The following is a 10,102-nucleotide window of genomic DNA, read 5'->3' as shown; positions in this document are numbered from 1 at the left end:
GATCCTTGCCAGAGGAGGGTCCAGCCACCTCCTTTTCCTCTCCCTTCTCTGAGATCCAGGGTTGACCTGGTGGCTGGTTGGTCAGTGCAGCCGGCCACCAGGTCAACCTGTTGTTCCTTATGGGTTGACCTGGTGGCCAGTGTGCCTGCCCCCCGCTGTAACCCCCAAGTCGCCACTTGCGTTCCAGTGTCCGCGGCATGCCTCCAGCTCCCCATCCCGGCCACAGAGAGAGGCTTAATAGTCGACATGGAGCAGCGGAGGGGGTAGGCTTAATAGTAACTCCCCGAAGCGTCTGGCCCAGGCTTAATTGTTGACCCCCGCACCCATCATCTGTGGGGTGTGTCCACCGGGCCCTTCCAGGGCTGCCAAGCGGCGGCAGTCAGGGCAGAGAAACGAAGGGAGCTCGGAGCATGGTGAGAGGGGGAAGGTGGCACAGCAGAGTCCACTGCTGTGATGGACCCCACGCAGGGTGAGTGTGTGTCCAACGGCCCCTTCCAGGGCTGCGGAGGGGCAGCGGGCAGGGAAAGGAAGGGAGCCCGGAGCTCGGTGAGAGAGAGAGAGAGAGACCGAGGGAGAAGGAAGAGCAGCAGACTTCCACCGCCGTGACCATCCCCAGAATAGAACCCCTGCAGTTAAACTAGATTGAGGGCATCAAGCCTAGAGCATTGCACTGCATTCCCTGAAGGGTTGGGGTAAATTCCACTGCACTGTTTGCAGATATTCAAGTCGATGATGATCTCTATTCTAGCCAGGATATGAGGACTTGCATAAGAAAGCAACCTAACTGACCATTAGGAAGGATTCAGAACACAACCTTCCCAAGAAGTTTGGCTGGCCAACTCAGTGCTCTACCAACAAGACCTTCAGAGGAAGCAAGTAATTTCCCCTCTTCAATATGAGAAAAGCTATTGGAAAAAGCAGCATGGGATGTGGGAATTCACTCCATGATCTCCAGCTGACAAATGACAGTTACTCCCAAAGCTTTCATCTGAATCCACACAACAGGCCTGAATTTTTGGATGCAAAGAATTAGGGATTTTATTCATCTAGGTAGTCCACTTCCATAAACTACAGCAGAAGGAGCCTTCCATCTCCTGTCTATGGTGCAGTCCAGAGTGCACTTCTAGGTGGTCTGATCTGTCTGGGGTTGGACAGTAACTACCAGACCTGAGTGTCGATTAGAATAGCTTCACTACCACATGTATCCACAGTGCTACCTTCTGTTCCTCCTGACTGCTCCAACCACTTCATGGGAAAGAACATACCCACTTCTCTCTTTTCTTCAGTTTGATAGCTTTCACCAAAGAGGAATCCAAATCCTATGGGTATGACAAAGTATCGTGTTAGCATTCTGCAGATACCTTACAGACTTTAGCCATGTCTTTCATTAAATCCATTTTAAAGAACAGTGGACCAGTGAGTTTATGGCAAATATAATACAGGTCTGTCTTATCATCATGCAGTTATGAATCTAGTGTTTCCTCTGGCACCATTCATGATGGCCTGAGGATTATAAGCAGGGAAGTCAGCGTCCATACACTGCAGCTCCTCACCTCTGTTCTCATTCAGATTTTGATAGCAGGGATAAAAGGACAGAAGTTCAGAATTCTCGCTTACTGGCCTCTACTGCTTGCTCCACTCCTTAGTAATCTGTACTTCCACTCACTGCTGCTCCCTTTCAGTTTCATGGTGGAACCAAGGCTCAGACTCAAAGGTCAGAAGGGACCATCATGATCATCTAGTCTGATCTCCTGGACGTTGCAGGCCACAGAACCTCACACCCACCCACTCCTATAATAGACCCCTAATCTTTGGCTGAGTTACTGAAGTCCTCAAATCATGATTTAAAGACTTCAAGTTACACAGAATCCACCATTTACACTAGTTTAAACCTGCAAGTGACCCGTACCCTTTGCTGCAGAGGAAGGTAAAAAAAACCCAGGCCAATCTCATCTGGGGGAAGATTCCTTCCTGACCCCAAATATGGCCATCAGTTAGACCCAGAGCATGTGGGCAAGACCCACTAGACAGACACCTGGGAAAGAACTCTCTGCAGTAACTCAGAGCCGTGTGTCCAGTCTCCCGCCGTTGGAGATGTTTGCTGCTAACAGTTGCAGATCAGCTGCATGCCATTTTAGGCAGTCTCATCATACCACTCCCTCCATAAACTTATCAAGCTCAGTCTTGCAGCCAGTTCGGTTTTTTGCCATTCCACACTAGATATGAAGCCCTAGTTATAACACCGCAATACTGGGTTCCTATAGACAGAATAGTAATTAAAAGAACAGACACCCAATCTTGTGGTACCATGCACCCCCACAAAATCAGAACACATCATAGTTCTGTCAGAAGAATCAACATATAAGGACACTGTTTACATTTTGTTTAGCAGTATTTTCATGGATGATGTTGCAAGATGCTGTACTTCTGAACTAGCAACATGGGGAGTGAAGGTAGATAATTCTCAGGAACTGGAGTTACATTATCAATGACTCGTCAGTCTTGTCATAGCTGATGTCTGATAGAATTGAGCCAGATTCATCGACTGTTGAAAGTCTAAGAAGTAAAGTAAAAAACCTATTAGTTTGTGAATTTCACTTCCAGCTCCTCCCTTCCACAAAAAGCTTCTACCTCTTCGGATTGCAAAGAAAAGATCCTTCAGAAATCAATATACAAGCTCTCTCATTGACTGGAGCCCAGACAAACGACATAGCACAGACAAGAAGAATGCCCTTCCGCTTTTTCAGTATTGTGGTATTAAATTCAAAATGTAGCTGCGACTATTCAACTATCAACACAGTTAAGACCGGGGAAAATCCAGAGAAGAGAAACAAAAGTGATAAAAGGTTTAGACAACCTGACCAATGGGGAAATATTAAAAAAACTGGGTATGTTTACTCTTGAGAAAAGATGACACCCGGGGAGGGGAGAAGGAGGGGGGGAAGAGAGAGACAAGCAAGGATTACAGTCTTCAGGTATTTTAAGGGCAGTTTTAAAGAAGACTGATCAATTGTTCTTCATGTCCACTGAAGGTAAAACAAGTAATAATGGGCTTAATCTCCAGCAACGGAGATTTAGATTAGACGTTAGGAAAAACTTTCTAATCATAAGGATAGATAAGCTCTGGAACCGGCTTTCAAAGGGATACTGTTGAATCCCTATCATTGGAGATTTTTAAGAACAAGTTAGACAAACACCTGTATGGGATAGTTTGTGTGTGCTTCATCCTGCTTTAGCATTGGGGCTTGACTAGATGACCCCAAGGTCCTTTCCAGCCCTACATTTCTGTGATTGTAAGACAAGAAATTAGGAACAGACATTAGATGAGATCAGAGGTCTGTCTAATTTAGGATCCACTGACACTGATTAGTGTCAGCTGCTTCAGAGGAAGAAGCAAGAAACCCCCAGTGGACAGTTATGGAATATCTTGTCTCAGAAAGGAAGACTTTTCCTAATCTGCATTAGTTTATTGTTGACTTAGTCCTGAAGCATGAAGGTTTACATTCATTCTCAAATAAGATATACTAATATAACTGTTTTTATTCCCTATATAGAGTGCTTTTTTTTTTTTTTGGCCTTGGTGATATTTTGTGGCAATTAATCCCACAGATTAATTTGTGGTGCATTAAGAAGTTTCCTGGAGTCAGTTTTAAGTCTGCTGGCTTTCAGTTTCATGGAATGCAAACTGTATTGTGAGAAAGGATACAAACAAATATCCAATTTAGATTCTTTAGAGCACTACTTGGTACCTACTGTCCCTTCTCTAAGTAGTTACACGGTTTTGACATTCTATTATAAAAATTGTTTTAGTTCCTCTCTGAACCCTCTTATTTCAGCTATATCTTTGAAACTGAATACAGTAATCCAGATGAGATCATGCCATTGATTCATATAAGGGCACAAATATTTTCAGTCCCATTCCTTATATTCCCTAACATTTACTTTTTTGACAGCCAATACACGTTTTCATTTAGTTATACACAACAAATCCAAATCCTCTCCTCCCACCCTCCGCCCAAGTCTGTATTCACCTCAAATAATCCTTGGTAAACAAAGATAAATTCAATAGCTCTCTAGAGCCAGGTCACTGGCTGAGAGAAATATTTCTGAACTGCTGCTTCACCTTTACGTTCACTATTGGTGTAAAGGCTTAGCTACTGACATGTAGTTTAGCACATTTACATAAAATGAAAATATTTTATAAATACGTAGTGGGATTATAGCAGGAGTGGAAGCACAGGGAAAAAAATCAAAGTGCTTTCAACAAAGCTGCCTTGTCCTATGCTTTTATGTTCCTCAACCCACCCACAAAGTTCTGGTGGCAATACTAATGTCCTAGAACGTTGGTCCTTAGCCCTAAGACAAAATCATTTGGGGTACCAAAAATAGATTTTCTACAAAACCTAAGTTGGTTTTTTTTTGGTGAAAACCTATTTCTAGCCCTCTGATTGCCCAAAAAAATCCAAATGCAATCACGTGGGGGTAATTAGGGTTAGTGAGAAATATGCAATTCTTAAAGCTTTCAATAAGAACAGTTAAAGCTTTAAATTTTTCAAATCTTAAAAAAATGTATGTTATGCATTAGATCAATTTGAGGAAGGAGGTCATGAGAAAGATTCTGGAATACAGGATCACAGGAGAAAAAATGCTGGAAGCGTTGGAGTATTGAAAAGGAAAAATCTAAAACCTCTACCACAGTCTAAGATTACTGTAAATCTAGGGATCAGATATCCAAGAGTGTAAGTATTTGTACTAATCAATTGTTTCACTTATGGCCAGATTGCTACCTTTTGTTCCCAGAACTCCCAGTAGAAGGTTGAGGCTTGTTAAGGAAGGCCAGGGCAGATTTCTGTTCTTCACTTAGCTGAATACTGCCAGATGCATCACACAACAGTAGCTCTCGAATCAGCTGGATCTGCCGCACCTATAAAGCGGAAAACATCAGTAGTAGTTAGGGGAGAAAGCTTCACTTCAGATTTATGGGAGATAGGCAGACCATAAAACATTTAATACAGTTTATGCAGGTAGGCTTTGAGGAAGTTTGTTACTCCAACAGCATATTAAAACCCATAAATGAGAAAATGGTGTCCCAGCTTCCAACAGGTAACAAACTCAATTTAAAGTAGAAGCAGTAATATTCTTCAGAATTAAACCACTATTCAGATGAAGCCTATATGATGAACCAAAATAGGTTTCTTGGAATAGAGGACGATTTATTGGTGTCTTGTTAGGTGCCAGTTATTGTCTCCTATAAAACCAAGTAGCTCAGACCTTTTTAGACTGTTGAGAAGCACACGAAAGGATCGCATACAGCTGAACAATTCCAGTCTGCTGAGGAAGCCAATATGGAATCTTCCAAACAATACTGTAGGATGAATTAAATGCCATACTAGAGTCTTGTCAATATGCTTCAATCCCTACCTGCATGGTTATAAATAGCTGTAGTTACTAAACCTTAAAGAGCTGGAGAACCACTGCAGCAAAAGGCCTCAGAAAGTCACAAGATTCCTAATGAAACTTCTGGGAATTTGTTGATGTCTCACAATATGCAGTGATGTAAGATGTCATGATTTTGTGGCTCTCTGCAAATCCATGTAATATAGTATTTCTTTCCATTCCTGCCTCATACGTGCCACTGGTGGGAGACTATCTATATCCTCTCTACTTGAGACCAGGAGAGTGAAAAGAGTTCCTATCATGCTCATTAAACTCCCAGAAAAGCTGCACATTGCTTGAGTTCACGCTGTAGCTTCAAAGCTGTCATAGCACCACACTGAACATTCCTAATACTCTAAACAGATGAAGGTGCCTCATGTGCCATTGCCTATTGCCCTGTGTCATTCAAATCAGTGGAGTCTTCCATTTGCTTATATTTGAAGATGGTGGTACCCTGGGAGACATATATAGCTATTAAATACAATATAGGAATTAATGTGTGTGTCAACACATTCAGGTACATTATCTGAGTGGACTTACCTATAGCATGGAAACACTCATTTAGGTGAATCTCCATGGAATTGAGGCAAAGCCAGTTCCACACAGGAATCATATCACAGGTAACATGATAGATACTCACAAGCTTCTCACAGCCTGCTTCAGCTCGCTGTCTTTGCTTGATCTCCACATCCACCTGATTGCGAGCATGTTTCAGCTTCACATCCAGAGCACTACGTTAAGTTTCTGTTTTCATCAGAAGATCCTTGTACCTGGCCAGCTCATGATCTACCTTCAGCCACTTCTTTCATAACTCTTCAAAGTTCCTTGCCAACTGGATAAACTCTGGGAAAAGGATGCTTAGCCTTAACAACAGTGAAGCATCTCCCCCTTTATGTAGGAAAAAACCTTCCATTAACGATTGCCTTCAAGTAAAGGTAACAGACCAGCTGGCCTTTTGGCAAACTCAGCTGAAGAAAAAAAGTGTGCAGAAGAGTCTGAGTCTACAGTCTAGCTGATCACCCCAGCAGTTCCCCCATTTCAGAATCAAGGATTCTCATTTTACTGGCCACACAGTCTCTAGTCTGTAGCATGTAATGTCAACTTCAATGTAAGATAGCTTAACATGAAACCAGGTGAGTGACTAAGTCGGTTTAAAGAAAAAGATAACCTTACTGACAAGCTGTCATACCTCAGGCCAACGCTACTGCTATTAAAATAACACAAAGACAGACTACTTTATGGTCACAGTTTAGCCTGCTGGAAAGACTTTCAACAACAAATTCAAAGGTAGCTGCTGTAATATGCTCCAGTAGATGTACATTAGCAGTATAGATGTCTGGAGATGCAATCCCATTCAGCTAGATTATACAAATATTGACTTGAAAGTAAAAAGCCAATTTGCTTTAGCTGTTTAACACTGCCCTAAGGGGAATACAAGTGTTCCACCCTGCGAAGCTGCAGCAAGAGCAGATTTCACAAGTCTGCCTTCAGCCAGTGGTTTTCCCCCTGCTATTTATGGATGCAGTTAGCCCCAGACAGCATGGACTCTCCCTGGGCTCATGTCAACAAAAGGTAACTGTTGGGGCCCTAAGGTTTTCACCCCCTCCTTTGGTACAAATTAGCTTACCACACAGCCCTACCCCCACGCATTCTGTTGCTTATAAACTCCAACTCTGAATTTGTGTGCAAGAAAATCAGCTGGCTACAGCATGTTGCATCCTTCCCAAAAGTTCAGCTGTTCACTTCAAGCATCCAGGCAGAGCAAATGAACCAAGTTGGCTTCCAAATCTATGTACCTGGAAGAGCACCTATCCACAAAGCCACCAGTGGGCTCTTCAGTACTCCATGCAGAATTCAAAATGTGCTAGCTGTTGTCTATTCTCACATTGAACCACCTACACTAGTTAACTGACATGACTTATGGTATTAATTTCCTTCATTTAGGAATTCTACCTGGCGAATGAACTGGTCAGACAGATTCTGTAAGTTCAGCATCACAGTCTCTATCTTCCTGTCAAGAAATCAAAAGTTAAAATGATCTATGGTTTTTCCACTCCCTCAGACACAGGAGTCATTGCCAGCCTGGGACAAATCTGTGCTCAGAAGTCTCTGACTTAACATTTCCAGCCAAGTTTCATAGAGCTGTTTGTTTCTCATCTTATTCTTGGAAGAAAAAGACTTCATGTGTCCCTATAACCTGAAGATGGTCAAGACAGTTTTGTACCGAGGCACTGCAGTTTCCCCACTCCTCCTCCAATGCTTCAGATAACTTGCAATATATTGTAGGGGCTCATTCCTCACCAAGACAATGAGGGATTTCTTGCCAATTTATTATTTGGAGGTATAAGATACTGTTCCAACTCCAGCCTAGGAGTAATACAATTCCTCAAAGGACACCATTATCCAAACACTTGCAGAGATACATACATCAAAAATAAAACCACAATATTCTTGGGAGATCTTTAAGTAGATTTGGATTTTCCTTCATTTTTTAAGTTACTGCTCTTGTTGAAAACAGCTTTTAAAATGTTTTCCATGGCAACATCAGTTACCTCACAGCAATGATTAAGACAGAAATCACTAGCTCAGTAGCATGGAAATTACTTCTCTAACATAGGTTTCTGCCGGAATGCTTGTGAGAACTATGGCTAATACTTTAATACCAAGTATTGGCAGATGATTACATTGTATGTAGCACATCCTGGCAGTCAAGCTACACAAAATACCACCTCCACATCTGCTGATGCCTTATGGAAGAAAAATTCTACTGTTATTCTATCTGTATTTCTGTTCTTTCACTCCACACTCTTTTCATTAAGGACACCTACAAGGAAGGGGGACATCAGTTTTTAAGCATTCATATGCTCTGCTGCTTAATTCTGTTAGTTTCATCATGACTGCTGTCAAATCAATGGTACAGTCCAGCAAAGACTTGTTAGCAGGTAATCTTTAATTACAGGAGTACGGCTTTGCAAGGACTGGGACCTGAATTATGAGTTCAGATACAAAACTGACATCAGAAGCAGGTGAATCCTCAGCGATCTTTTTTTCATGGAAATGTTCTTAGTGAAAGTGAGGGAAGAGCGTAATACAATAGCAGAATTATTTCTAAATGCTTTCCTATGGCCTGATTCTCATACTTCAGCAAGGCTTTGGACACAGTGCCACATGACATTCTGATAAGCTAGAGAAGTGCAGGCTTGGTGGAACTACCATTAAGTGGATAGATAATTGGTTAAACAATCGCAAACAAAGAATAACTTAATAGAATATCAGATTGGAGAGAGGTCTCAAGTGGGGTTGCACAGAGATCTGTTCTGGATCCAGCGTTGTTTAACATCTTTATTAATGACCTGGGTGTAGGAATACAGAGCATATTGATCAAATTTGCAGATGACACAAAGCTGGAGGTGGAAAAGGCTTGCCAACACTTTGGAGGATAGAGCTAAAATTCAGAGGGATCTTAATAAATCGAGTTCCAGAGGGGTAGCTGCGTCAGTCTGTTTTCGCAAAACAGCGGGAGTCCTGTGGCACCTTAAAAACTTCGGATTGCATCCGACGAAGTGGGTTTCTGCTCACGAAAGCTTATGCCCAAATAAATTTGGAATCACTTCAGCTCTTTTTATGCATTTAATGGGCCCATCTCCTGTGGTTATAAAAATAAGTGTACGAAAAAAATATTAAGTACCATTTGTGGTTACTTAAAAAAATTAGAACCAATCAGGCATGACATCACCGGCCACACAATGGGTCCCTCCACATCAATCCAATGGAAGTTGGTCAAAAATTCAAACTGACTGCAGCCAGTAGTGCCAGTTCCTGTACTAGGAACCCAAAGACAGTTGGGGGAAGCAAACAGTAGCCCAGCTCTGCTCTTCACAGGAAGAGAAACTTTAGTTAAAGGGATAGTGGAAGGGAGAAAGCAGTTTCTCTTTGAAACTCTTCTTCAAATGTAGCTCAGAAGCTTGTCTCTTTCACCAACACAAGTTGGTCCAATAAAAGATATTACCTCACCCAATTTGTGATGTTGTGATGGCTACAACATCATCTTATTCAAAGGTCAGTCAGAAGCAGAGACTTCTTGGCATACTATTTACTGCAAGACAGAGAAAATATGAAGGTTATAAGGTTGGTCCCTGTTTTGATTTGAATCCTTGTAACAGAGCCTCCATAACTCACTGAGCAAACAAGTTGTACTTGTAACAAAGATCTGCATTATGACATTCGCACAACAATAAACTCGGTGGGGTTGCGCATGACAGATAACATCATATTCTGCTAGGCAAGAAAACTTGGTTCTCTAACTAGTGAATAGATTAGACATTGTTTTACTTATTTATTCTAATTTCTAAAATGAACAGCATTTATCCATAGCTCTTGGTGCCCTGGAAGGTAAAAGGACATATCAAACTATGTTTTTCAAGAGTCAACCAGCCTTTCTAACAAAATTTCAGCCATAATAAAAGTAACAAAAACAAGACGATGCTTCATTCCATCCATGTCAAAGATCTCTCATTCCCTTCCAATCCCACCCTAACTAGAATTAGAACTTAGGGGGAAATTCCAATCGCCCAGGAACAGAAATCTTTCCGCAGCAAGTGTTAACTTAGATTCTGCAAACGTTTTCATTTAAAAACAGTTTCCAGCCCTTACGGATGGCTGCCGA

At 41.9% G+C, this 10,102-nt stretch overlaps 1 pseudogene; it reads right to left on the bottom strand.

The window, feature by feature from the left end:
• Positions 1-1,020: 1,020 nt before the first annotated feature.
• Positions 1,021-8,611, bottom strand: LOC137166547 (rac GTPase-activating protein 1-like; annotated as a pseudogene).
• Between the last annotated feature and the right edge of the window lie 1,491 nt (positions 8,612-10,102).

This window comes from Emydura macquarii, unplaced genomic scaffold, assembly GCF_026122565.2.
Source record: "Emydura macquarii macquarii isolate MOO-44397 ecotype Brisbane River unplaced genomic scaffold, CSIRO-AGI_Emac_v2 contig_57, whole genome shotgun sequence".
NCBI lineage: Eukaryota > Metazoa > Chordata > Testudines > Chelidae > Emydura > Emydura macquarii.
This window is presented reverse-complemented; position numbering and strand designations above follow the sequence as displayed.